This window comes from Phoca vitulina, unplaced genomic scaffold, assembly GCF_004348235.1.
Source record: "Phoca vitulina isolate PV1807 unplaced genomic scaffold, GSC_HSeal_1.0 scaffold34, whole genome shotgun sequence".
NCBI lineage: Eukaryota > Metazoa > Chordata > Mammalia > Carnivora > Phocidae > Phoca > Phoca vitulina.
The window spans coordinates 19,245,990-19,270,691 of NW_022589737.1; the positions used below are offsets into that span (position 1 = coordinate 19,245,990).

General features: G+C 41.1%; 1 protein-coding gene across 7 annotated transcripts in view; it reads right to left on the bottom strand.

The window, feature by feature from the left end:
- Window positions 1–24,702, bottom strand: part of FAT3 (FAT atypical cadherin 3) — a 660,968-nt gene that overhangs the window by 301,744 nt on the left and 334,522 nt on the right. The window lies entirely within an intron of this gene.

Below are 24,702 nucleotides of genomic sequence, written 5' to 3' on the forward strand. Positions count from 1 at the left end.
GAAAGTGAGAGACCACCAAAAGTCATTTGAAAAGATAAGCTTACTTGGGTAGAGCAAATATGATATGTCCACTCTGCTGAGTAAGTGAGCAGATTTAGGCTTAAGTAAGCAACACAAATACATTAGGAGAAAATTGTGCTTAGATGATGTGTGTTTGCACATGGGGGGAGGGTCAGGACTTGGTACCTGTAGAGTAGAACTTGCCATACTTCTTCATACCTGAGTCAGCTCATCCAGTGAAAATATATTGGGTGTCAATAAGCACTAGTTATATGATGTTTGACAAAACTTTCAATGGCCAAGGAGAAGTGCTCTAGGAAATGAATCAGTGGTGGGGACTGCCACTGTCCACGACTATCTCTTCTCTTCCACAGTAATGGAAAATCATGGTCACTCAGCTGGAAACCACATATATTTCTCAGCCTTCCTTCCAGCTGGGTATGGCTAGTGCAGGCCTATGGGATGCAAATTCCAGGTCATCCCCAATGTTAAAAAAAAAGTCAAGCCATATGTCCTCAAGTTCCTGTCTTTCCTTTTTCCATGAGCTAGAACATGGGCTTAGCATCAACCACGGAGATAAAGAATATACCCAAGGAGATGGTGGGTCATAAGATGGAAGATTCCTAGTTCCTGATTTACGACATGGAACAGAGCCACCCCATCTACCTGGACTGTCATCATCCCTGTTACATTAAAGAGATGGTAACTTCCTGTCTTCCTTATGCCCCTGCACTTGGGAGTTTCTTTGTTATGACAGCTTAATTTGTATCCTAACTAATATAATTCCCCATTTAACTCCCTAATACAAATTGCCCTAGAACTACTGGAAGGTGGCTGCATTTAGCCTTTCCATCTAGACTCAGAACGGGGACCAAGTTATGATCCTGTTTTATGGGAAATGCACCACATACTATTTGCTCTTCTGTAGATCTTTGTCTACCTTCACCCAAACTCATCTGGCTGAAGTCGAAAAAAAGATTAACTGATTTCTTTCCCATCCATCTGATGGGTACCAGTGACTTGCTGAATGGTCTAGAATAAGTCTCTTAAACCTTTTCATCTGTGACAGAATACATATCCATTTTCCTCAATGAAGGGCTTTGTTAATTAATGTTGGTAGAGCAGAAAGTGTTCCAAAGCAGGACTATTACTGTAAGACTCCTTCACTCCAACTGCATAAGCAGCATTGGAACTAATCACTCAGGAAGTAAAATCAGTAGGAAGTTGTCAAGAGGGTCAGCCTGTAATTAATCAATGAGGTCACTGCCAATAGCAATAGTACATGTGTAACTGGACTTAATGGATGTACTTCACTAGCAAGTTACTGGAAAAAGAAAACATTTCATCTTTGTCCTGGAACAGCATCTTATTGCAAAAAAGCAAATGAAAAATCTGTGAGTCTAAATAAGAATTAAGAGACTTCTTCGAAAATGACATAAAAAAATAGCAACAGAGGCCATCCTCAGAAACATTCTATTCTAAAAAAGGACTCAAGGTAAAGCAAAAAAAAGTGTTCTCTAAGTCTTGAGCACAAATCTACTGGAAAAGATCAGAACACAGAGATCTTAGACCTCAATGGTCATCCTCTTAAGGATGATACAAAGTGGGAAGCTGACTGCCAAAAGCCCTGGGAATCTTTAGGTCACTCAGAAAGGTAGTGAGGGATTTTCCAACAGACTTTGAGTAAGTGGAGGGTTGTTAGTCAGTGCTGGGGACAGCCCTGCTCCAATTCCACTGCTGGGGAAAAATAAAAATTTGTCCCTTATTGAGATTTGGCTTTAGAGAGACCTAGGTGAAGGCTTAAAATGGAAAGGGGGAGATTTGGCCTCTAATTTTAGGCCTGTAACTAAAAGAGCAAAAAAGCAAAGACTTGGCAATAAGTGCCAAGTGTTTCCTTTTTTTAAAAAGTTAACATAATGTATTATTTTTTCAGGGGTACAGGTCTGTGATTCATCAGTCTTACACAATTCACAGCGCTCACCATAGCACATACCCTCCCCAATGTCCATCACCCCGCCACCCCATCCCTCCCACCCCCTTCCACTCCAGCAACCCTCAGTTTGTTTCCTGAGATTAAGAGTCTCTTATGGTTTGTCTCCCTCTCTGGTTTTGTCTTGTTTCATTTTCCCCTCCCTTCCCCTATGATCCTCTGTCTTGTTTCTCAAATTCCTCATCTCAGTGAGATCATACGATAATTGTCTTTCTCTGATTGGCTTGTTTTGGTTAGCATCATACCCTCTAGTTCCATCCACATCGTTGCAAATGGCAAGATTTTGGGTTTTTTTATGGCTGCATAATATTCCATTGTATATATACCACATTTTCTTTATCCATTCATCTGTCAATGGACATCTTGGCTCTTTCCATAGTTTGGCTATTGTGGACATTGCTGCTATAAACATCAGGGTGCACATACCCCTTCGGATCCCTACATTTGTATCTTTAGGGTAAATACCCAGTAGTGCAATTGCTGGATCGTATGGTAGCTCTATTTTCAACTTTTTGAGGAACCTCCATACTGTTTTCCAGAGTGGCTGCACCAGCTTGCATTCCCACCAACAGTGTAGGAGGGTTCCCCTTTCTCCACATCCCTGCCAACATCTGTCATTTCCTGACTTGTTAATTTTAGCCATTCTGACTGGTGTGAGGTGGTATCTCATTGAGGTTTTGATTTGGATTTCCCTGATGCCGAATGATGTTGAGCACTTTTTCATGTGTCTGTTAAGAAGTGCCAAGTGTTTCGTAAAGGAAGGAGAATCAAACACACATGAGCCCTCCTGGGCCCTCTTCAGGAGTCAGAGCCTGCACTCCCAACTTCTCTGAAGCCTCCCCAGGAATGAGGAGTTCTCTTCTCCAGCACCGTGATGTGATCTGCGTCACCAGACTCCTCATTATAAGAACATAATGGAACATTCAAAATCAAGGTTTTATTTCGGTGAGTTAAATATGCTACACTTTAGCACTTTTAATATTGAAAATAATATAAATAGCTAACCTGAATGGGGAGCATTTTAGTTTGCGTGACTACAAATAATTTTGCAACATTTATCAGAAGCCTCAAACAGGTGCATTTCTTTGACCTGCAGGTCTGTTTCTAGGAATTTATTCTAAAGGGAAAATAAAAACAGATTAGTTTACAAAGATGATGATCACAGCACCTTTTTAATAAGAAATTAGGGGTGCCTGGGTGGCTCAGTCGGTTAAGCATCTGACTCTTGATTTCAGTTCAGGTCATGATCTCAGGGTTGTGAGACAGCTCCATGTTGGGCTCTGTGCTGGGCGTGGAGCCTGCTTAAGATTCTCTCTCTCTCCCTCTGCCCCCCCACTCTCACTCTCTTCCTCTCTCTAAAATAAAATAAAATAAAATAAAATAAATTTTAAAAAATAGTAAAAAATTTAAAAACAAAACAGAACCACCCTGGCTCTTGGATACAACACAAAAGGTGATACATGGGATCTGCTATAATAAAATTCTACAAATAACCAATTTAGTATAATTAAATATTCCACTCTCTGCAGATTAAGATCCCTGTCTTGAGGATCCGAAATATAATTTAATGAATTCACTTGAATTTAAGAGGATTGTAAAAGTGAGCCCAATTTAACATCAAATAAAAAGATCCTTAAAAGTGAAGTAAAGAAAAGAAAACCAGATGTAAGATTCTCATAGCTACTAATCCAGGTAAACATATATTAACAGGAAACCAGTTGTGTAGCTTAGTACAATTCACTTCTGCCATCCCTCTTATATTTGAAATTATTCTAAGATAAGGAAAACACCTTTCCCTTAATTACCTGGAGGCTCTGTTCTAAAAAAATTGTCCAGTTAGTATCATTCAGAAACATGTTTTTATAAAAGCAATTCAAGGAAAGAAGTTGCTGAAATGCAGCCCAAAAAGCATGGTATTTCAGTGAAGCAAAGTATGTTCCCAAAAGAGAGCATATAAAAATATTGCCATTTTCAGACTCATTATTTTTAATTAACAGAAACTCATTGTAATCCACAATTAGTGGAGTTTAATAATCTCTGATTCTGGGGATTTGGTTAAGTTCCAAAATTTTAAATTTACTGACAAAAAGAACTAGAAAGTAACAACTATTATCCTGGCCATTATACTTTTTTTCCTTCTTTCAATTTTTATTTCAAAATTATTTCTAATTTACAGAAAAGCAGCAAGAAGAGTATGAAGAACTCTCACGTATCCTTCATTTAGAGACCCCATTCAAATTTGACTAATTGTCCTAATTATTTCCTTTACGGGAAAAGGATCCAATCCAGGATTACATATGGCACTTAGTGGCCATGACACCTTCATCTTCTTCAATCAGGAAGACATTCTTCAGTCCTTCTTTTCTTTTCTTTTCTTTTTTTTTTAAAGATTTTATTTATTTATTTGACAGAGAGAGACACAGCGAAAGAGGGAACACAAGCAGGGGGAGAGGGAGAGGGAGAAGCAGGCTTTCCTCTGAGCAGAGAGCCCGACGCGGGGCTTGATCCCAGGACTCTGGGATCATGACCTGAGCCGAAGGCAGACGCTTAACAACTGAGCCACCCAGGCGCCCCTCTTCAGTCCTTCTTGACCTTCATGTCCTTATCATTTTTGATGATGTAGGCTGGGTATGCTTATTGCTACAGAGATGTCCCTCCTCCCAAGTTTTTTTTTTACTGGACAGAACTAAGAAATATCTGGACAAATATACATACACACATCCTTGCATCTGTATTTATTTCTATAACTAACGATATACCTTGAAAACATACTGATACCTCTCATTGCAACCCAACATCATAGTCAGTCTAAACCTCTTCTTCTCTTATTTGCAACATCTTTTCCTCTGACAGTAAAAAAACAAAAGAAACAAACAACACCACAAAACAAAACTGGCTTCCTTTATCCACTTACTTATTTGTTCAATAACCTGATATGTCACCAATCTCATCTACTGGCTTGGCAGCCACTGATTTTCTCAGCACCTTCCTCCTTCCATCTTTGCTCCCCTGGGGGATCTTGCTCAGGAACTTTCCTTGAGTGAGCTCAGCCCCACCCAGTCACCTCCCTTCACATGGGCCTGCTTGCTTTCAACTGAAATAAAAAGGAGGAAAAGAGGGAAGGAGGGAGGGAAGTAGGGAGGGAGGGAGGAAGGAAGGAAGGAAGGAGGGAAGGAGAGAAGGAAGGAAGGAAGAAAAAAATTTGAAGCAGTAGGAATTGTTCATTTAATGTAGGAAGAAAAGGAAAAGAAAAAAGAAGTTGAGAAAGAGAAAAGACGCAGCGGAGGATAATGACTAAGAGCATGGGTTCTGGAATCAACCTTCCTGGGCTTGAATCTTGATTCTGCTACTTACTAGCTATAAAAATGTGGGCAATTGACTTTGCCTCTTTGAGCCTCTGTTTTCCCTTATCCTTAAAACACAAATCATGTACCTATTTTAGAAGACTAATGTGTTATATATGTTAAGCGTTTAGAACAGCATCTGGCACTTTGTAAGAACAATTGAACACTGAAGATTTTATTACTTATCTATAGAAGTTCATAATTTCTCTCTTTAAGGTAGTACTATAAAAGATGTCACTGTGATGGGGCGCCTGGGTGGCTCAGTCGTTAAGCGTCTGCCTTCGGCTCAGGTCATGATCCCAGCCAGGGTCCTGGGATCGAGCCCCGCATCGGGCTCCCTGCTCAGCGGGAGGCCTGCTTCTCCCTCTCCCACTCCCCCTGCTTGTGTTTCCTCTCTCGCTGTCAAATAAATAAAATCTTAAAAAAAAAAAAAAAAAAAAAGATGTCACTGTGAGACAACCAGACACATATCAGTTCAACCAAACTTCCTACTATAAGATGTCCTGGCAAGAGTGCTGCTGATGGGAACGTCGGAAAGACAGAGCAAAATTAAATTACAGTCACCAGAATTTGAAACACTGGAAATGAAACTCATTATGCTATCCACCCCTAACTCCTTCTTCTCCAACCTCTCATTGCTACATAATGTCCACACCCTAAGAATAGAGTCTGGCTTATCTTGGTTATCAAAGATTCGCAACTATTAATTACTCTCCCAATAACTTCCCTGTCAATGACCGCTATTACCATTTCCATCATTTTCTTTCCTACAGGATAAGGTATATTTCAACAGTTAGCATTCTTAAGATGGAAAACCTTCACATAAATACAAAGGAGTATCATTTTAAATTACAAATCTCTAGCTCAAATAATCTAAGTAAATTCCACAGACTATTCACAACACAGCTCAAGGCAAAATACCATCCTCCAGCTGAGATAATGACTTAATTTTCCAATCCGTGTTTTTTTTTTTACCCCCCAATCTACTGAAACGATTCCTCGGCATGTTTAAAAAACGAAGTGGTCCCTAAAGAAATAGTCTAATTTATAAATAGTTACTGCTCACACCTCTGTGAGGATCATGGACTATCAAAGAATCAACACGCATCCGTTCCCACGCCTTTCTAACATCTCCCTTTGTACCATCAGCCCCACCGTGCCGGTAGCCCATTGAAGACCTGTTTCAGCTTCTGTTTCATATTCCTGGACAAAACTGCTGCATAAAGCCACGGCGCCAGCATGCCCACAGAGTGGAACCCTAACCCAGCATACGCTCTCCCCTTTTGCTCTACAAATGGGCTCAGGGGCCGCTACTGACTGAACGTTTGTGTGCCCCCCAAATTCACATGTTGAAACCTACTCCCTCAGTGTGTTGGTATTCACTTTGGTTGGCGACTAGGTCATGTGGGCAGAGTCTCATGAAAGGGATTAGTGACCGAATAGGAAGAGATACGAGAGACACCTTGTGAGGTTGCAGCAAGAAGATGGCTGACTATGGAAATGGGCTCTCACCAGACACCGAATCCACCGGTGCCATGATCTGGGAACTCCCATATTTTTTTCCTCCAAACTGTGAGAAATAAATATCTGCTGTTTATAAGTCAACCAGTTCATCGTATTCTGTTATAGCAGCCCGAGCAGACTAAGACAAGCACATTCAGGTAAAGTGATGAGGCAAGAAAGCCCCTAAATGTATTGCTTAGCCTTCAGAAGCCAACTTAGCTCCATGTCAAGTGGCAAAAGAGGCTTTCTCTACCGTAAAAACCAATCAGTAGATTCCACAAATCACAGATAAACCGATTTTTAAAAATGATTGAAAATACAAAGATTGGGTCTTCGCAGAATCCAAGGACCACCACCATGATCACCCATGTCGTGAAAGTAACGTAGCTGGGTCCTGGGAGGGAGGAAATGAGGCTGTGGCCAAATGCTGCTGAAGTGAATGGCATCCCATGTAAGACATACAATAATGATAACTATTATTTATGAGAGGCAAAACTAACCGAGCCTCCTTTAATATTCTCAGAACTCCAGAAAGCAGCTGCATTGCCTCACAATTTTTTAGACAAGGAAAGGGAGAATCAAAGAGTTTATAAAAATTGCCTGAGGCCACCCAGATAGCACGAGGCAGAGCTGGAATTCAAATCCTTTTTTAATCTAAGGGTGATCCTAATAAGAATTGCATTTTTCTTTGCCTAGTACCAGTGAGAACTTTGTCTAACCTTGATGTCTCAGTTAAAATATTTCCTCTACTGACTCTGGTTTTCAGTATGCTGTTTGAAACCGTATTCTGTAGGCAAGTAGTGTCGGGTAACCTCAATTCCAAAATTCCTTCCAGTGAAAGGAAGGAAGGAAGGAAGGAAGGAAGGAAGGAAGGAAAGAAGAGGGAGGAAGGAAGGAGGGAGAGAGGGAGGGAGGGAGGGAGGGAGGGAGGGAGGGGGAGACTCTTCAGATGCTGAACTGCCTGGGATTAATTAAAACTTCAGACAAATGAGTCAGAACATTAGCTTCCGATATGGCTGATGATGGTGACAATGGGGGTGTGGTCTGAGTTTGAACAGTACATGAGGTCCTTTTGGAGCTTTAGAGACAGGACTGGGTAAATTGGGTAACTTTCCAAACCAAAAGTCATCGCAAAAAGAGGGACAAAGAAGGGAGAAAGACTCAGAAGAGGATGAAGAATGCCTGAACAGACATATCATTTACACTCTGCATTTTTGTTAAAGATCCTAAAGGCAGACTATGTGTCAGATGAACGTTGTCTTAGGTTGGTCACATCTGAGCTAATATATTAGTATCTTAGTTTCAGAGGCCCCAGATCTCCGTTTCTATAGACCAGTCCAGAGCAAAGCTTTCCACCAAATTCCTGCCTTCAGTCAACAGAAAAGAGGGAAAGACAAAGAAAGGAGAAGCCTATCTATCTTGTAAAGCTCCCTAGACTTTTCCCCTGTTCTTCTTCCTTAAAAGAGAAAAGAGTTTCTCTATTCAAGGGGAATATTCTAAGCCCCCTCCATTAATGGGAAAGGTCTATGTAATGCTAATCAGATCCACTAAATGCAACGATATTTTCTTTTAGACAAGGGAGCCAGAATTAAATTTAATTTAATGTAATTGTAGGAGAAGGGTGGTTTTTAAAAAAATACCCTGCAAAGTGCCAATGTGATTTCACTATAGTAACAGTCTAATAAGGAAACCGATATTTACAGGAAATATATTAAATGAAACACAAAATTGTTAAAGAGTATTTAAAAATGCCTTGTCATATATGATATATTTTATCTCCACTACTTTCAATGGTACCTATTGTGGCTAAGTTTTAGACCTAGGTTTTGCTTTCATGCTCACAAGAGGTCCATTCCAATGTTAAAATAATAATTAGGGAAATGAATCTTCCAACTACTGAAAAGGCCTGTAATCTTTGCAAGAGAAGATCTGAAGATGATTCAGAATTTATATAATTCATTCCTTTAAAACAAAGTGGAATTTAGGTAATCCCGAAGGGTGTCATGTCATTTTATGCACCATCACATCACTTCCCATTTACTAAGCTAAGAATAACATTTAGAGAACACATACATGCCTTTGTAGCCAACAGATTTCACCTGAAATCTAGCTCGGGGCAAATTACTAAATGTCACTGAGCCTCAATTTCCTCATTTACTAAATAATGGATGTGGTAAATACTGATCTTTCAGGTATGTGTGTAGAGGGTTGCTAGGTTTAGCAAACTAGAATACAGGACGCTCAGTTACACTTGAATATCAGATAAACAACAAATACTATTTGGGATAATCATTTAGTACTTACAGATTTTAATATTTGTATCCTATATTTTATCTGGCAACCCTAGTCGTGTAGTTTAAGTTAAATAATTCGTGTAGAACATCTAGTATCATGAAGAAGATACAATGGCAAATGAGAAGTTCAGTGCATTATCTGCCCTGTGGGAGACTTTATAAACAAACTGGTAAGATGAGATACACTTTCCTGGAACAAACATAGGATGGCAAGTCAGTCAAGGCCAAAATAAAAAATGTGATGTGTGGGTGAGAATGGAGGAAAAATCAGATGGCCTGAATTGCTGGACAAAAAAATCAGAGAGATCTTGAATTGAGTCCTAAAGGAATCGTTATGAAAAAGGGAGAGTAAGGAGGAGAATGTTCTAGAGGAGAGACCATGTCAGTGTAAGGAACTGCCCCAAGGGGAAATGAGGCTGCCATCCTGAAGGGTCACCAGAGTAGCCCAGCTGAGAGGAGGGGGCTATTTGACAGGACATGGCAGAGAAGCTTCCCCAGATAAGGTGAGAGCAGATTATACAGGGTTTTGGATGCCAATTTAAGAAGCTGACTTGCTAGGTCTGTGGGGGCCATAATTCCCCTTCCTGTAAGGAGGACAGTCAAGCTCTGTGCCCCTGCTAGGATTTGGGGAATGCTAGGTGGTGACTTGCACTTGGGCTGAAACAAATGCAGGGAAAGTAGAGCCAAGAGCAGTTGCTGGGCAGAACTGAAATGGAAAACAGAGCCAAGAGCTGTCCAGCAATAGCAATGACATGGCAGAATCAGCTGGTGGGGCCAAGCCTAAGCATGTGGGAACAGGTTAGAAACTAGGAACCTCAAAGCAAACATGGGAAGATGGAATAGAGTGAAGAAGGCAATGGGTGGAAAAGTTCCCTGAGCTACTAAATTGTTGCTGTGGGGTTTTGATGGGCTCCCAAAGCTTAGCAGGAGAGCAAGACTGCCAGGGAATCCAAACATGCTCAGATGAGGTAACTGGGGCAGGAATTCAGCTGTGAATCACCAAGGGAAGCCTAGACCACAAAAGTAAAAGTGAGAATGGCCAGAAGACATCCAGTTCAAAGTCATAAAGGACTGCAGAGACAGTGGGTAAAGAGGAGGCAGGACGAGTAGATTCAACAAATAGTGACCCAATATGTAAAAGATAACGTTCCTGGCTTTGCACAGAAGGTAAAGAGAAGTAAGACATCAATGCCTTCCACATGCTCCTGATGAAAGGGAGAAAGACTGAGAGTAAGAGCGAGAACAATCAACAGCCAGATTCTGTTAAGGCCAGCAGAGGGCATGAGCTAGGTACCATGGCTGTACCCAAGGCAGGAAACTATCTTAACCAAGTTGGGGGTGACGAGGAAACTGGAGAAAGGTTTTTTGAGTTGGATCTGAAAGATGGAGTAAAATCTTACAAAGATTTTAATAGGTGTAGCTGGTGCTGGGGGAAGGCATTTCAAACAAAGGTGACATCAAAAAGTCACGGTAGTGTCAGTGGATGAAATGGCACACTGTGCCCAGGATACACCGAGGCAGCTAAGTAAGGAGGCTCTGGAATTGGCTACAAAAACAAAACTAGAGGTTAGGAGAGAAGCAGAAACCTCAGTGAGAGAGATGAGTCATTATTCAGCCTGACCTAATCTTTTTCTTAACACAAGCATAAAGCTTATATATATATTTTTTCCATGCTAACTTAACAAAAAAAACAAGATTACAACCCAGGCTGCTTTGAATGCCTTAAGCAATTCAAGCAGTTATTGGGTATATAATGTACCCTGAATAACTACGCTTATGTAATAGTCTAGTCTATGCCAAATTATTTGTTTACCCTAACTACTGGTGCATTTAAAGCATATTAATTATATTGAAATATTCAGAGATTATATAATTACTGCTTTTTATAAACTTGTGATGATTTTCAAAAAAGGCATCCAAAACTCTTTGCCATCTAAGGTACAAAGTTTTTTCAAAAGATGATACCATATAATCAGTCCCCAGTATCTTTCCATAACAGGTGCTTATCACAGGGGGACTTTTCTGGAGCCATTGCTAACATAGAATTCTGTAGCTATGAGAAAGAGTAACTGTATTATTTTTTCTTGAAAATGGAGCATAGATCCACTTAATTAACGCCGAGTAGTATTTGATTGGGGTCGTGAAATCTTGAGCTCTTCTAGTGACAGCCTCCACATACGGAAGCACTCTGTCCCCAAATTTAATTATCTTAGGGCACAACCACACTCCGTGATAGACTGTACCCTCTTATCCACAGCTTCTAGCAATTTGCTGAGATGGAAAGGTGACCTGTTATTAAATACATCTCCAGAAAAAAAAAAAAAAAAAGAGAGATTCCATGAATTCAATCAATAGTACATTCCAGTAGCTTACAACATTCCGATGCATCAGGCTCTCCTCTGGGCGCTAGCTATAATCCTCTGGTCATAATTTAAACCAATTTCTTTTCATTCTGTCCTCCCGTCACCATCTGCCTCTCATATTTCTCTCATCCTTCAGCCTTGTCTTCTGTTTTATTCTCTCCTTCCAACCTTTCCCTGAGAATCTTCTGCTTCCTTGTTCTGGAATCATTTTCACTGATCTATTCCTGACCTTTTCCAAATATTTCATTTGTTGTAGGGTCCTGATATAGCAATTTAATAAGACCAGAGCACTGATCTTTATGTTACAAATCTGACTCCCAGATTAGTCTGGATTTTAGCTTGCAACACAATTAATGGAGCCACAGATACTCATCGGGTTTTTAATAAAGAACTGTCTTAGGGAACCAAGGGCTCAGAAATGCCCTTATAAGGCAATAACCGCTTCAGTCACCATGATAACTATTTTTATTTTCATCAGTTTTTCATTCTTTTCAACTCCTCTGTCAAAGCCACATACTTAATTACCTTTCCAGCATTGGTTTTTATGACATATTAGACAATTACGGTGAAAAATGTTACTTCGCCATGTACTTTTCTTCTAAAGAACATAAAGCTTCTCTCCTAAGTGATCTAATGTGTCCTTATTACGCTCATCCCTGAGAGATGGAAGGTTTTATTACTCCTTATTTTATAAACAGGGAAAGTGAGGCCTCAGAAGATAATGTGATTAAGGCTTGACAGACTGCTAAAACAGGGGCAAGAATTGGGGTGCGTATCCCGGGCTCTCTGTTGCCTAATGCGGCTGGAGGATAGCACTGTAATAACTCTCTCAAATTTGCAGTGCATTATCAAAATAGGAAACACCGTGTCACTCATGCAGGCAGCATTGCCTGGTGGAAAGCCCCCAGGTCTGTAATCTAAAGACACGGGCCACCACTCCTTAATGTGCGACTCCCATCACTTATGTTTCCTGGGTTTTTGTTTTGCAAAACAGTCTTGACGACAATCTGTGACCCACAGGGTAAATCAGGGAGTACATATCAACACTTCCCAACTGGGTGCAGAAGTTATCAGTACGAATCAGCAAACCACCCTCAAACCCTTGAATTGTTAATGCACTCTATGACTATTTAAAGTTACTTAGCAGACACAAAATCTGTTAATAAAGAGAACCAAGTAATTCTATGAATACTACTAGTCATGCTGGTGATGTAATCCTGTGAACAGCTGTGGCTAGTTGGGTGTTGGTCAAATTACCATTTTTTTCTTTTTTTTCTTATCCTTGACATTTAATATTCAAATTGTTATTTTCTGGCAACTATTTCGGCATCTCTGAGTCAACAGTTTATTAGCCTGCACATAATTTTTATTTTTTTTAAAGATTTTATTTATTTATTTGACAGAGAAAGACACAGCGAGGGAGGGAACACAGGCAGGGGGAGTGAGAGGGAGAAGCAGGCTCCCCGCGGAGCAAGGAGCCTGATGCGGGGCTCGATCCCAGGACCCTGGGATCATGACCTGAGCCGAAGGCAGACGCTTAACGACTGAGCCACCTGAGCACCCCAGCCTGCACATAATTTTTAAAAGCAAAGCTTAGAGTTTACAAACTAGCTATTTGTCCCATCACGCTATGCATCCTGTAAGTGTACCATCAGCATCTGTTGACTTAATTTCTAATACATATATTACTTGGGAGTGGTTTAATTTTCAGTGTGTGTTCTCTAGTTCCGTGTTCTCTCTTTTCTCTCTCTAAATCTCAATTTCTTTCTCTCCAGCTTTCCCACAAGACACAATTGAAGGAAATAAAACAAGCCAAAAATTATGTCAGAAAAAGAAAAAAACCTGTGTATTGCAAATCGATCTGCGTTCTCCTTTGTAAATGGCTGGTTATCTCCCAATATTCTGACGCCTATGAATTTCTTTGTTGAGCTCGAGGCAGCCTGCCTACAGGAATACTAATTTTTGTGCCACGATATTAATTTTTTTTAAAAGCACCTTCTCTTTCTTGAGGAAGTTAAGCATTTTATTGTAATGAGTGTACTGCTTCTTTCTCTTCTGGGTGGTTATCAAAAGCAAAATCTAAGAGAAAAAAGCTTTTATTTATTTATTTATTTTTACCATGTGCAGAAAAGTGTACTTCTTCCTATTTTTCTCCTTCCTCCATGTGACAAAGACTCAACTGATTGGAACTTTTGAAGTTATTGCCAACTTTCAGAGGAGGTAGTCCTCAGAGTATGTAAACTGAGTGTGCTTTGCCCAAATCTGCAATGTTTAGCATTTGATCGCAGAGGCTAGAATTTGGGTGGATTATCCCAATGGCAAAAAAGTGTTTCATACACTGTACTTAACTGACATAAGAACAGTGACTACCTCCTTCTTGAGAATGAACACATGATCTATAACACAGAAATATGACCTCTCCTCTCGGGTGGCAGATTTATAAATTTACTAGTGATACAATCCACCTGTTTGTACCAATGTCTGCAAGAATTCACCACAGGAGGCTGTTTCTCGACACAGGCAAGGTCACGATACGGTTGAGACCAAGTAACTGAATCCTAACCAGGTAACTAAATATTCTCCAGGAACTAGCTGTAGGGAGTCCTCAGTCACAGAGAGGGGGCTGCTGCTCTGGGAAGAAGCTGCCACCTGGGAAGAGAGCTGCCTCCTTCCTCACCACTTCAGGACCTCAAGTCCTTCCTTTAGACGCTCCTCCTGCTAATTGCCATGTGCTGCAGGATCTAATGCCAGGTCTAAGCAATTACCTACATTGGCAGAGATGGTACTTAGGATCAGCGCACATTTTTAAAATCCCAATTAATAATTCATTTTATGACAGCTAATTATTAGACGAAAGTAATTAGTATGTAAACCTCAAACTAAGTGTGGCACACTTTAGTACAACCTAAAAGGCAAGATCTCTGATTCTTCAAAGTATCTTTCTTTTATTCCAAACTTTAACTTTTCATTTCTCATCTCAAAAACCTGCTAATAGCGCTGAAGACAAGCCTTCTTCTTTCTGCTTATTAACACGTCTGAATTAAAAAACAATTAATTCTTTAATTTTTTTAAATTGCCTTGTTTAATTGTTGAGGAGGAGGAGGGTAGGAGACACTCTCAGGGAAGGAGCGAGGTAAGTTATGTCCATATTGCTCATAAAACTGTACTATTTAGAAGCACCACGCAAGGAGTTAGCATATGCTCTTAGCATAATAGTAATTATTATCAACCCCATTTACAGATTGGAAACTGAGGCCTAAAAATGGAAGAGAAATGTTAATACTGTCAAAGAGAAAACCCCTCCACCTACACTCCCCCCCCCAAAAAAAATTCTTTTGCAAGGTCTTTCGAAGGGCCTTTTGTATTTTATATTTACATAATTAAGTTGTATGAGAGCAAAATACAGAAATAGCGTAAATGTAAATTTGATTCATTTTAGGACATCTAATTACAGACTCACACACAATGTATCATTATTATTATTGTTTCTGCCACATCATTTGCAATCAAATCAATTTATCATGTTGCCTGAGAAGTGAAGAAGAAACTGAATGGGGGGAAGGGCAGGCACGGAATGGGAAACCCATGAGATAGTGTTTATTATGTGCCTTTAATGTGCTAGAAACTGGGTTAGAGCTTCCCTTTATTATCCCAAGTAATCCTTACATCACCTGTATTAGTCTTACATGTTGTCCCTCAAAATTCATGAAGTAGCTGAAAGATATACATGGAAAACAACAGTAGAAATAATTAATAGATGAGAAAAATCAAGGTACAAAGATAGCAATGATAGGGCAGTTTTTAAAAAGCAAGTCGTAGGCATAATAATAATAATAATAATAATAATAATAATAACAACAATAATCTGTTCCCTGTGGCTGGAAGCCTGTGCTCTGAAGCCACCAGATCGGAACCCGAGGGCAGGCCAGCAACTCCGTTCCCTTCATGGGGGTGCGATCTGGAGTTAATGACAGAAAACGCTCAAAGCCTGTTGCCTTTTCTGCAAAGTAGAGATGACAAAGAGAGCATCGCTTCCCCACACCGGGCTGCTGGAAGATATAAAATCAAGACTGTATATTAAATACTTAGCACAGTGCCTAAAATGAAGCAATGTTCCACAAACGCTAGCCATCAATGCTAAAAATAGTACACAAGGCCCAGGACACAAAAAGGTATATGCCAAAGACCCGGCGCATTTAGTATAAGCTCACCGTGATTTGGCTCAGTCTCAAACCCATTAAAGTTAGAGGAAAAAAGATCTGCTTCAAGATTTACAGGTTGTATTAGAAAAAAACAAGTCAACTGTTGAGGAGAAGAAATATGGCTGCCTTCCCCTCCTGTTAAGTAGGCTGGTGGGCAACATTCCCTGGGGTGAATGTGCCCTTCCAATCCCCATTTTACTGACAAAGCAGCGAAGCCCTGCAACGTTAAACTCCAGGTTCAGGGGCACACAGGAGAGGCTGAGCAGGCCAAGGACTCGTTGCGTTTGAGCCCACAGCCAGTGGAAGGCACTCAGAGGCCACGGAGAGACTCAGGGGCACGCACCATTGCGGAAGCAGAAACTTCTGTCATCTCTGGCATGCTCCAGGAACGCATTCCAAATTCTCTTTGAAGTTTGAGGTGGGAATGGGATTTTTATCTCCTGTTTCTCAGATATTTCTGTTCAACTTTGGTCGTCTGAGACCATAACACATCGAAACAGGTGTGTGGCGCTGCTCGGTGGCAACCGGCCTCCCCCACTGCCCCACAGTTGTCAACCCGCACGGAGACATAAATCAAACTTCTCTTTCCTCCAAAGGCCCTTGGGATAGATACCTCGAGGCATGTCAGCCTTGTAAATGAGCATTTGCTCTTTTATTAAAAGTGCCTTGAGAGGAATGTGCCCCGTATGTCGTGGCTGCATGAGGAACTTCCATTGCAGATGATTTCAATTTTCTTTATTAGTTTTTTTAATTGACCGGTGTGTTCATTTCCTAGGTTGTTGTGACACAGTACCACAAACTTGGAGGCTTAAAACAACAGAAGTGTATTCTCTCACAGATCCAGGGGCTAAGTTCCAAAATCAAGGTGCAGGCACGGTTGGTTTCCTTGGAGGCTCTGAGTGAGAATTCGTTCTGTGGCTCTCTCCTAGCTTCCGGTGGCAACCCTTGGCTTTCACTGGCGTGGTGCTGCGTTAACTTCAATCTCTGCCTCTGTCTTCATGTGGCCTTCTTCTCTCTGGATGTTTCTATGCTTTCTCCTTTTCTATCTCTCTTAAGAATATTCCACTGGACTTAGAGCCCACCCTAAATGCAGGATGATCTCATCTCAAAGTCCTTAATTTAATTATATCTGCAAAGACTCTATTTCCAAATAAGGTCACATTCATAGGTACAGGGGGTCAGGACTTGGACATATCTTTTTGGGGACTGCTATGCAACCCACTACAACCAGTAATGATTGTGGTTGTCGGTGTTCACTTCCAACAGAAAGCAGAGGGATGTTTCTAGGAGTCCTGGAGAATCTTCCTGCTGGGATTAGGTGTAATCTCTTTGGGAAACTTTCTATTCACCACCAGTGTAGTGACCCTGGGGGGGCAGGGAGGAGAGGCAGAGTTGGCCACTCCTTCAGGGATCCTTCCACAGCACAGGTGTTTGAACATCAGTGACCCAGGATAGTAACAGAGCTGCTGCTTCCCCACTGGTCTGTAGCCTTATGAGAAATGGGGACATTCTTTTTCATCTCTGTAACTTTACTACCAGCACAGGTCCCAGAACATAATAATTAACAGAGTTAACACTACAGGGAAGGTGGGGAAAAGTTAAAGGAACTGGAATAGAAGATAGAAGAAGATAAAATAACTTCAATTTGGACGATTCATTGTTGCCAAAACCAAGTCATGGCATTTCTCAATTTTGACATGAATTAATTTTCAACAACCTGTTTTTTCTTTTTCACTACATTCTAGGCACTTTTACATGGCCTCAGTTTCTTAATTAGGTTAGCAAGACACTGCATGCTTATTGGTTAACTCATGAGCAAATCAAATGCTTAAATTATAAGGACTGAGAACTCGAGGTATATTAGGGAAGACGAAGGGTTCTGTTGTCATGGGAACAGAACAGGCTGAACAAGGACAACTCACCCATTCAGCAATTAGCTGCTTCAATTACTAGTTAACTAGTTAAAAGCACCTCAGTGTACACAGTCATTTTAATTCCTTTCGTTCCTTTGAGATCTTCAATTTTTAGACCTCTCCTGACATGTCAGTAGTTATAATGATGCATTGCCACATGCTGTCGTTCATTTAACTGTATTATTAAGGTTGCAATATTGACAGATTTTTAAAAACCATGGTCAGATTTTCATACTCTGCTCCAGCAGCACAGAGAGCGGTACTCTTGAAAATATCTCTTGACATTTAGTGCGTGGATGAGAAAATGCTGAACTATCTGTAGTGCTTATTTCATTTTATTTTCATCGTCAGATGCTCAGGGTTATCATTTCATCATGATTGGCTTCAGGCTGAATCTCATTTCAGAATCTATCAGCTTTTGGCCCATAAAAATTATCCATGAAACTTGTTGATAGAATGATACAGTAACTTAAGTAAATAATATCCTTAAAATTGTAGAGGTCCGGTATGAGCATTCAATTTAAATTTTACAAGGAATGATGTCTTTTGGGGGCACGCTGTTTCACCATAAGACGATCTGGGTGGTCAGCCCCATAAGGGTAGGGGCTGTGTTATCCTTCACGCCCATCCATCCGAATCTCCAGTGCCAGGGACATGGGAGACACTCATTCAACACTGAACGAACAAGGGAATTTATGGTCAGGTACCTATTAGGGCAGTAAGAGCCAAGCATCAGTTTAAGGCTGAGACTTCAGGCTCTCCTTCCACCCCAAATATATGACAGGCAATGCTGACGTTCTCAGCCATTTTCAGACATGCAGAAATGCTCCATCCCTGAATGCTTTCACACAGTCACCCAAGGTAACAGCCAGGAGAACACAGGAAGAGGGATGGGGAGAGAAAAGAAAGAAATTAAATGAGGAAGCGAGTGACAATGGGGAAGGAGCAACAAAAGAAAAGCGAGATTCAGAGAAAGAAAACCAAGAACCAGAAAAGAAGAGCTAAGTACTGAAGAAGAAGAAGAGACAGAAATGGAGGTGGGAGGGATGACAGGGGCGGTGTGCTCCTCTGACCTCGCTGGGGCAAAAGACACAGGAGGGAGTTTGCAACAGTATCAACGTATTCAAATCTCAAACGTGACATTTCACAAAATTTATCTTAAGTCGTGGTGAAAACCGCAAAGAGAAACAAGATGCTACTGAACAGTGGTGTTATTCATTCCGTTAAAGGGCAACCTGTATGTTCAGGCTCCGCAGGCTGAGCGGAGTTCCATCATGGTAGCAAGGCACTTGCTGATGGTTAGTTAGGTTTGGGGTACAGGTCCTGTGGGCAGTGGCTGCCCCCTGTCAGTGACTGTCAGAACCATTGGCCACCTGCGCCTCTTAGCCCTGACTGCCTGTGTCTCAGGACCGAGCAGCACAGGTTTGGACAAAGATGCCTCATCCTTAAGGAACAGCCAAGGGAATCCTTCAGAGCCCCCCTCCAACTACACCTAGCTTGTTCATCCAGTTCCCTTTTCTACACTCTAGGTCATTATCTCTTCCCCCTGCTTTCAGTCTTCCTTTCTAGGCTCTCATGATAGAATCTAAAAGCTCCTAGTTTTCTAGCTACAGAGTTTTAGAAAGGGCTAAGAAGCTTGCTTTTAAATCTGAGCACCCAGGACAGCCCTTGGCATAGGATAATTACAAATCAACAGCCTCTATTGAACACTCAGAGAACGAATGAATGAACAAATTCATGAGCTTCCAGGCTCTGACATTGAAATTACACCTTGCTGGTCATTTAGTCCCACTAGCGATTCAACAATGAGAATCTTGAGAAACCCTGGAAAAGACTGGTTCTGTCTGGTCAAACAGGGACCAAATAGGCATTGTGCCTCTATGAATCAGTGGCATTAATATGCCATGCAGAGCTTACTCTTGGCAAATATCCCTTGAAAGCTGACAATGCAAAATAAGTTGTGTATTTATTGAATTTACTAAATTATCTGCCCATAAGTGTCAAAATCTTTCCTATACATTTTTTGCAAAATAGTCTGATGGGAGAAAGGAATGCTAGGGGTATAGATAAAAGAAGATTAGCCAAGGGTTGGTGGCTGCTGAAGCTGGATGATGGGCATGCAGGAGTTCATTATACTATTCTCTTTCCTTCTGTACATGCTTGCCAATTTTCATAATCAGAACTTTATGAAAATTTCCCAAGATAAATCACTAATTACCATCCAACACCATGCTCATGCAGTCCACCATCAGACATTAATGGAGGGGTAATATACGCTGAATTGTTTTATGTTCAAGGCCAAGGCTGACCAAGGACCAGGCCTGCCTAGAGGGAGCTTACGGTCTAGAGGAGAGATACAACACGTGCACGCATGATTATGATTACATGGCAGATGCTGAAAAGCACTGGCGGCGAATATGGGGCTAACGAGTGCATTCAACTTAAATCGATTATAGTTTTTAACTCCAGCCAATGATTGCAAATTCACTTTGTTCTTTACTCAAGAGCCAAAACCCAATTTTACTACATGATGCCGAAACACCCGATAAGGACACCTGGACCACAATGCCCATCACCAGCCGAAATGACGGATTTCAGGATTTCAGATACCTGGCTGTCCGCGACATTACAGGAATATATATAGTCAGACAAAAGAGAGTGATAGCACATCACGGGCTGCCGGGGAGGCCCGTGGTGAGATGAAACGCTCAGTCATGGCTCCAGGAAGCAGGAGCTGCTGGAAATCACTTTTCCAACCCATTATATTACGATGAACCACTGAGATGGTAAAGGCTTGTGATTCCCACAGCAGACACCAGGCTCCTGATGAAGCAGTGAGCATTCTAGCTTTATTAAATATGCAAAATGATCAAATGAAAGGGGGGACTTTAATTGAGCAGGGATGTGGCCACTAAATTTCTCAGGAAGACAACAGCAAAGTTAACCATCTCTCTAGGGTAACACAACTGTGACAACAAACATTACATGAGCTGCAGCGTTTCAGCTAAACTTCTCACTGGTACAGCAGGAAAATGGGGGCAATCGTGTTTTTGAGGTCCCAGTCACACATTTCCTTACTTTTCTTCCTGTGGTTGACATTCCCTTCCTCCTTATTCAAAACAAGCAAGAACATAATGACATCATTGCTATGTCATTTACACTTTGACTGATGGCTAAGTAGGCTGGCATAGACTTTGCGTTTTCATAGTAGTAGTTACATTTAGGGGCGCCTGCGTGGCTCAGTGGGTTAAGCGTCTGCCTTCGGCTCCAGTCGTGATCCCAGGTCCTGGGATCGAGTCCCACATCGGGCTCCCTGCTCAGAGGAGAGCCTGCTTCTTCATCTGCCCCTCCCCCAATCGTCCTCTCTCAAATAAATAAATAAAATCTTTTTAAAAATAGTAGTTACATGGGAGCCTGGGTGGCTCAGTGGGTTAAGCGACTGCCTTCAGCTCAGGTCATGATCCTGGAGTCCCGGGATCAAGTCCCACATCGGGCTCCCTGCTCAGCGGGGGGTCTGCTTCTCCCTCTGACCCTCTTCCCGCTCGTGCTCTCTGTCTCTCATTCTCTCTCTCTCAAATAAATAAATAAAATCTTTAAAAAAAAATAGTAGTTACATTTATTGAATGTTCTAAGAGCTTTGCCTTTGATATCACATTCCTCCTACCACATAAAAGCACTATAAAGTAGGTATGCCTGTTACATTCATTTTACAGAAAAGGAAACTGAGGCATGTAGAAGTTAAGTAACAAGATCACAGAGTAGTATGAGGGAGAGCTAGGATCCTTCCCAGACTGACTAACATACCCCCCCCCCCAACCCACCCCCCTTAGCCCCTGGCCGTACTGCATCCATTAGAAGCTTCTACTTTATTTGCAAACAGAGGGCTTGGATATCTGCTCAGTGAACTTCAGCCAAATGACAGCTAATGGGGAAGACACACTGGGGGGAGAAAAAAAGACCTTTTAACTCTTGACAGTCAGGCTATCTCCTGAATGCTGCCCAAAGCAAGCCTACTTTAGTTTTCTTGTGAAGAGGGTGGCACCCCTCATTCACAGTTGAGCAAGAGGAAGAGAAAAGATCCTTAGAATACAGGGACTTGAGGGTTGACAGGCCTCTGGGTGGAGATGCCGCTGGAGGTCAGAGCACCGTGTGCGGAACCGTCTGGAAGGGTCCGGGATGACGTCACAGAGGAGACGATCTTTCCACAGTTTCAAAGGACAACTTGGAAATCATCAGGTCAACAGGGTGAGGATGACATTCAAGCCATGTACAAGTGTAAAAAAACAGCTAACAAGACTAGAAAGCAGGCAGAGGCCAGAGGGCAAAGGTTCCTGGACACCAGGCCAAGGAGCAGAGACGATAGCCTGTCAGCATCGGACAGCGACTCAGGGCATTCATGACTACCTTAGCATCAGTCTGGCCACAAGGACGGACCATCCTAAGATTCTGTTGCAGCTTTGTGTACGTGGGCCTACTAGGGACACATTTTTTGTGCTTTGCATCACTGGCATTAATCCCAACTAAGCATCGTCACATACATTCTTGGCTAGATCTAAAGCATATGCACAATATGAAAACTGCTCCACAGTCCACTTCTTCAGCATCTGAGGATGCCTTCAGGACACTGTGATTGCTAATCCTGGCAGGTCACCAACTAACTCGTGGATAGGGAGTGGTGCCAAGGTGAATCTGCATATTAAATATCAGTAAAACTCCAATTTTTCTGATCTGGGGTGCCTGGAGGGCACAGTCAGTGAAGCGTTTGACTCTGATTCCGGTTCAGGTCATGATCTCGGGGTCCAAAGATTGAGCCCTTTGTCGGGCTCCATGCTCAACGAGGAATCTGCTTGAGATTCTCTCTCTCCCTCTGCCCCCCCACCTCTAAAATAAATAAATAAATCTTTAAAATAAAATAAATTCTTCTGATCTTGGGGGACGTTAAAATAAATGCATTTGGAAATTACAAAATGCATTTTGCTTGCCCCACCCTGTTGCTGCAGTACTAACTGGTTGATTTGCCTAAGGACAGATACTGTATTTATTTATGCCTTGCTGTATTCTCAGTTCCAAGAATAGTGACAAATGGCCAAGTAGACATTTAATAATATTTTGTATTGACTGAATGGGCTGAATTTTAAGCTGCATTTCAGAGTAAGTTAGGTTGAGGGAAAGTGAGTCTCAAGAATTCTTCAATTTTTCAGTTAAAATGAGTAATTTATCATGATGCCTATCCTTGTTCATTTCTCTTGGTTGAAACTTAAAGAATACTGAGACTTCTATTACTGTTAATAATAAAAAACAATGTATTTGGTTAACCCTTTAGTTTTCGAAGTTGATTGACATATGTTTTCACCAGTCACAAAATACTGGGGTGCCTGCTCAAAAACATTTACTGAGAAGAATACACGATCAAAACTTAGAAGACCATCATGTTAGCAATTCATGATGATTACTTCTGGTCCCTCCCTCTGTCTCACAGATTTTCTGTTGCTTCTCTATAGCCAGTATTATGTACAGAGGATTATTCTTATATTCAGAGAATAAAGTAAACTCCAAGAACCCATCAGAAAATATTTTCTGGGCAATTACTCTGCAGATGACATTGGACTTGGGAGAGAAGGATCAATGGGTGGAAGACAGCAGAAGCAGAACCTATAAGAAACAAGATGCAGAAGACCCATTCTTCAGCTCTTTCCAGATATAGTTCAGGCATCAAAGCTGTTCATAGGAATTCTCTCAGTTTATTCTCAGTATAGCACTGGAGTAACTGGGAGATCAGGAAGTAAAATAAGAAGTAAATATTTATCTCATACAGGATGCAGCCATTTACACACATTCCATATGAATATAAATATCCAAGAACTAACTCATATATGTAAGAACTTAATGTTAGCCAGTGAAAGGCTGAAAAGTGATAATCAGAGTTAAACAGAGCCAGGTAGGGACCAGCTGATACTGCTGGGGGGAGGTGAAAGCATGCAGATAACAGGGCAGAGGGGTAGAAGGTGACAACTACCCTGAACAGGGGATTTAATGACGCAACTTAGTGAATGAATATAGACAATATGAAATCAGCATTCCCTAATACTCTTTCTTCATGGGCAAGAAACATTTAAAATTATCAAACGGTTGATTCCAATTGGAAACAAATTTACTACTCCCTCTGAGAAAACAAAAGCACAAAGTTGTGGGAATTCTGAAAGACAAGATCTTTTATGGGGTTGGATAAAGTCCTATATGGAAGGAAATATTCCAACACTCTAAAATACTTTAAACTGTATGGATTTTGGTGGAAATTTTATGACTATTAGACAAATAAATAATTGACTTTTCCTTGTGTAAATGCCATACCTTCCTTCAAAGAGCTTATTAATACATAAGGCAGATAACGTGATTAATAAATATAAGGCAGATAAAAGTGCATGATGGAAACAAACATGAAATAGAAGGATCTGAAAAACTGTCAATACTGAAGGAGCATAGCTATAAAAGTGTCAGCCACGCTGTATACACTAGGATACTATAGTGACAAAAACCTCTCTGAAACTTGGAGAACTTTCCTTACAAGTACTTCAGATAGGCTATTAAGTAACTGGAAGAGAAATTTTCTTTCCTACTGGTAAGTGCTGCCTAACTAGTCTTAAATCACCTCTTAAGTATTCTGTCAAAAAAGTTGACAAATAAGAAGGTAGCGCATTGATAGGTATTCTTCCTTTTCTAAAAGCTTCTTTCAGAATTTTTAAAGCATGAAAACTTTTTGCAGTAAATACTCTCATATTTCTGCAAAAGTTTTTATAAGGCCCATCTGTGAGAGCAGTAGAATAATAGCAAACACACAAACAAAAAACATAAACATAGATAAAACACAGAAGCTAAAATATATAATTCATTCACAAATGGACCAATGAACAGCAGCAAAAGCCCCAACCAGAGGACTCCTGGCACATGTAAAGAACAAAAGTGATGTTTGACTGGGAGCAAAGAGACCTTTAGAGAGTCCAAGGCCAAAACTGGACAACAGAAGTTTCTATGATCATGCGTAGCAGAATAGTATTTTAAAACAAATTCCAGTATTCCAGAACCAGGGAACATA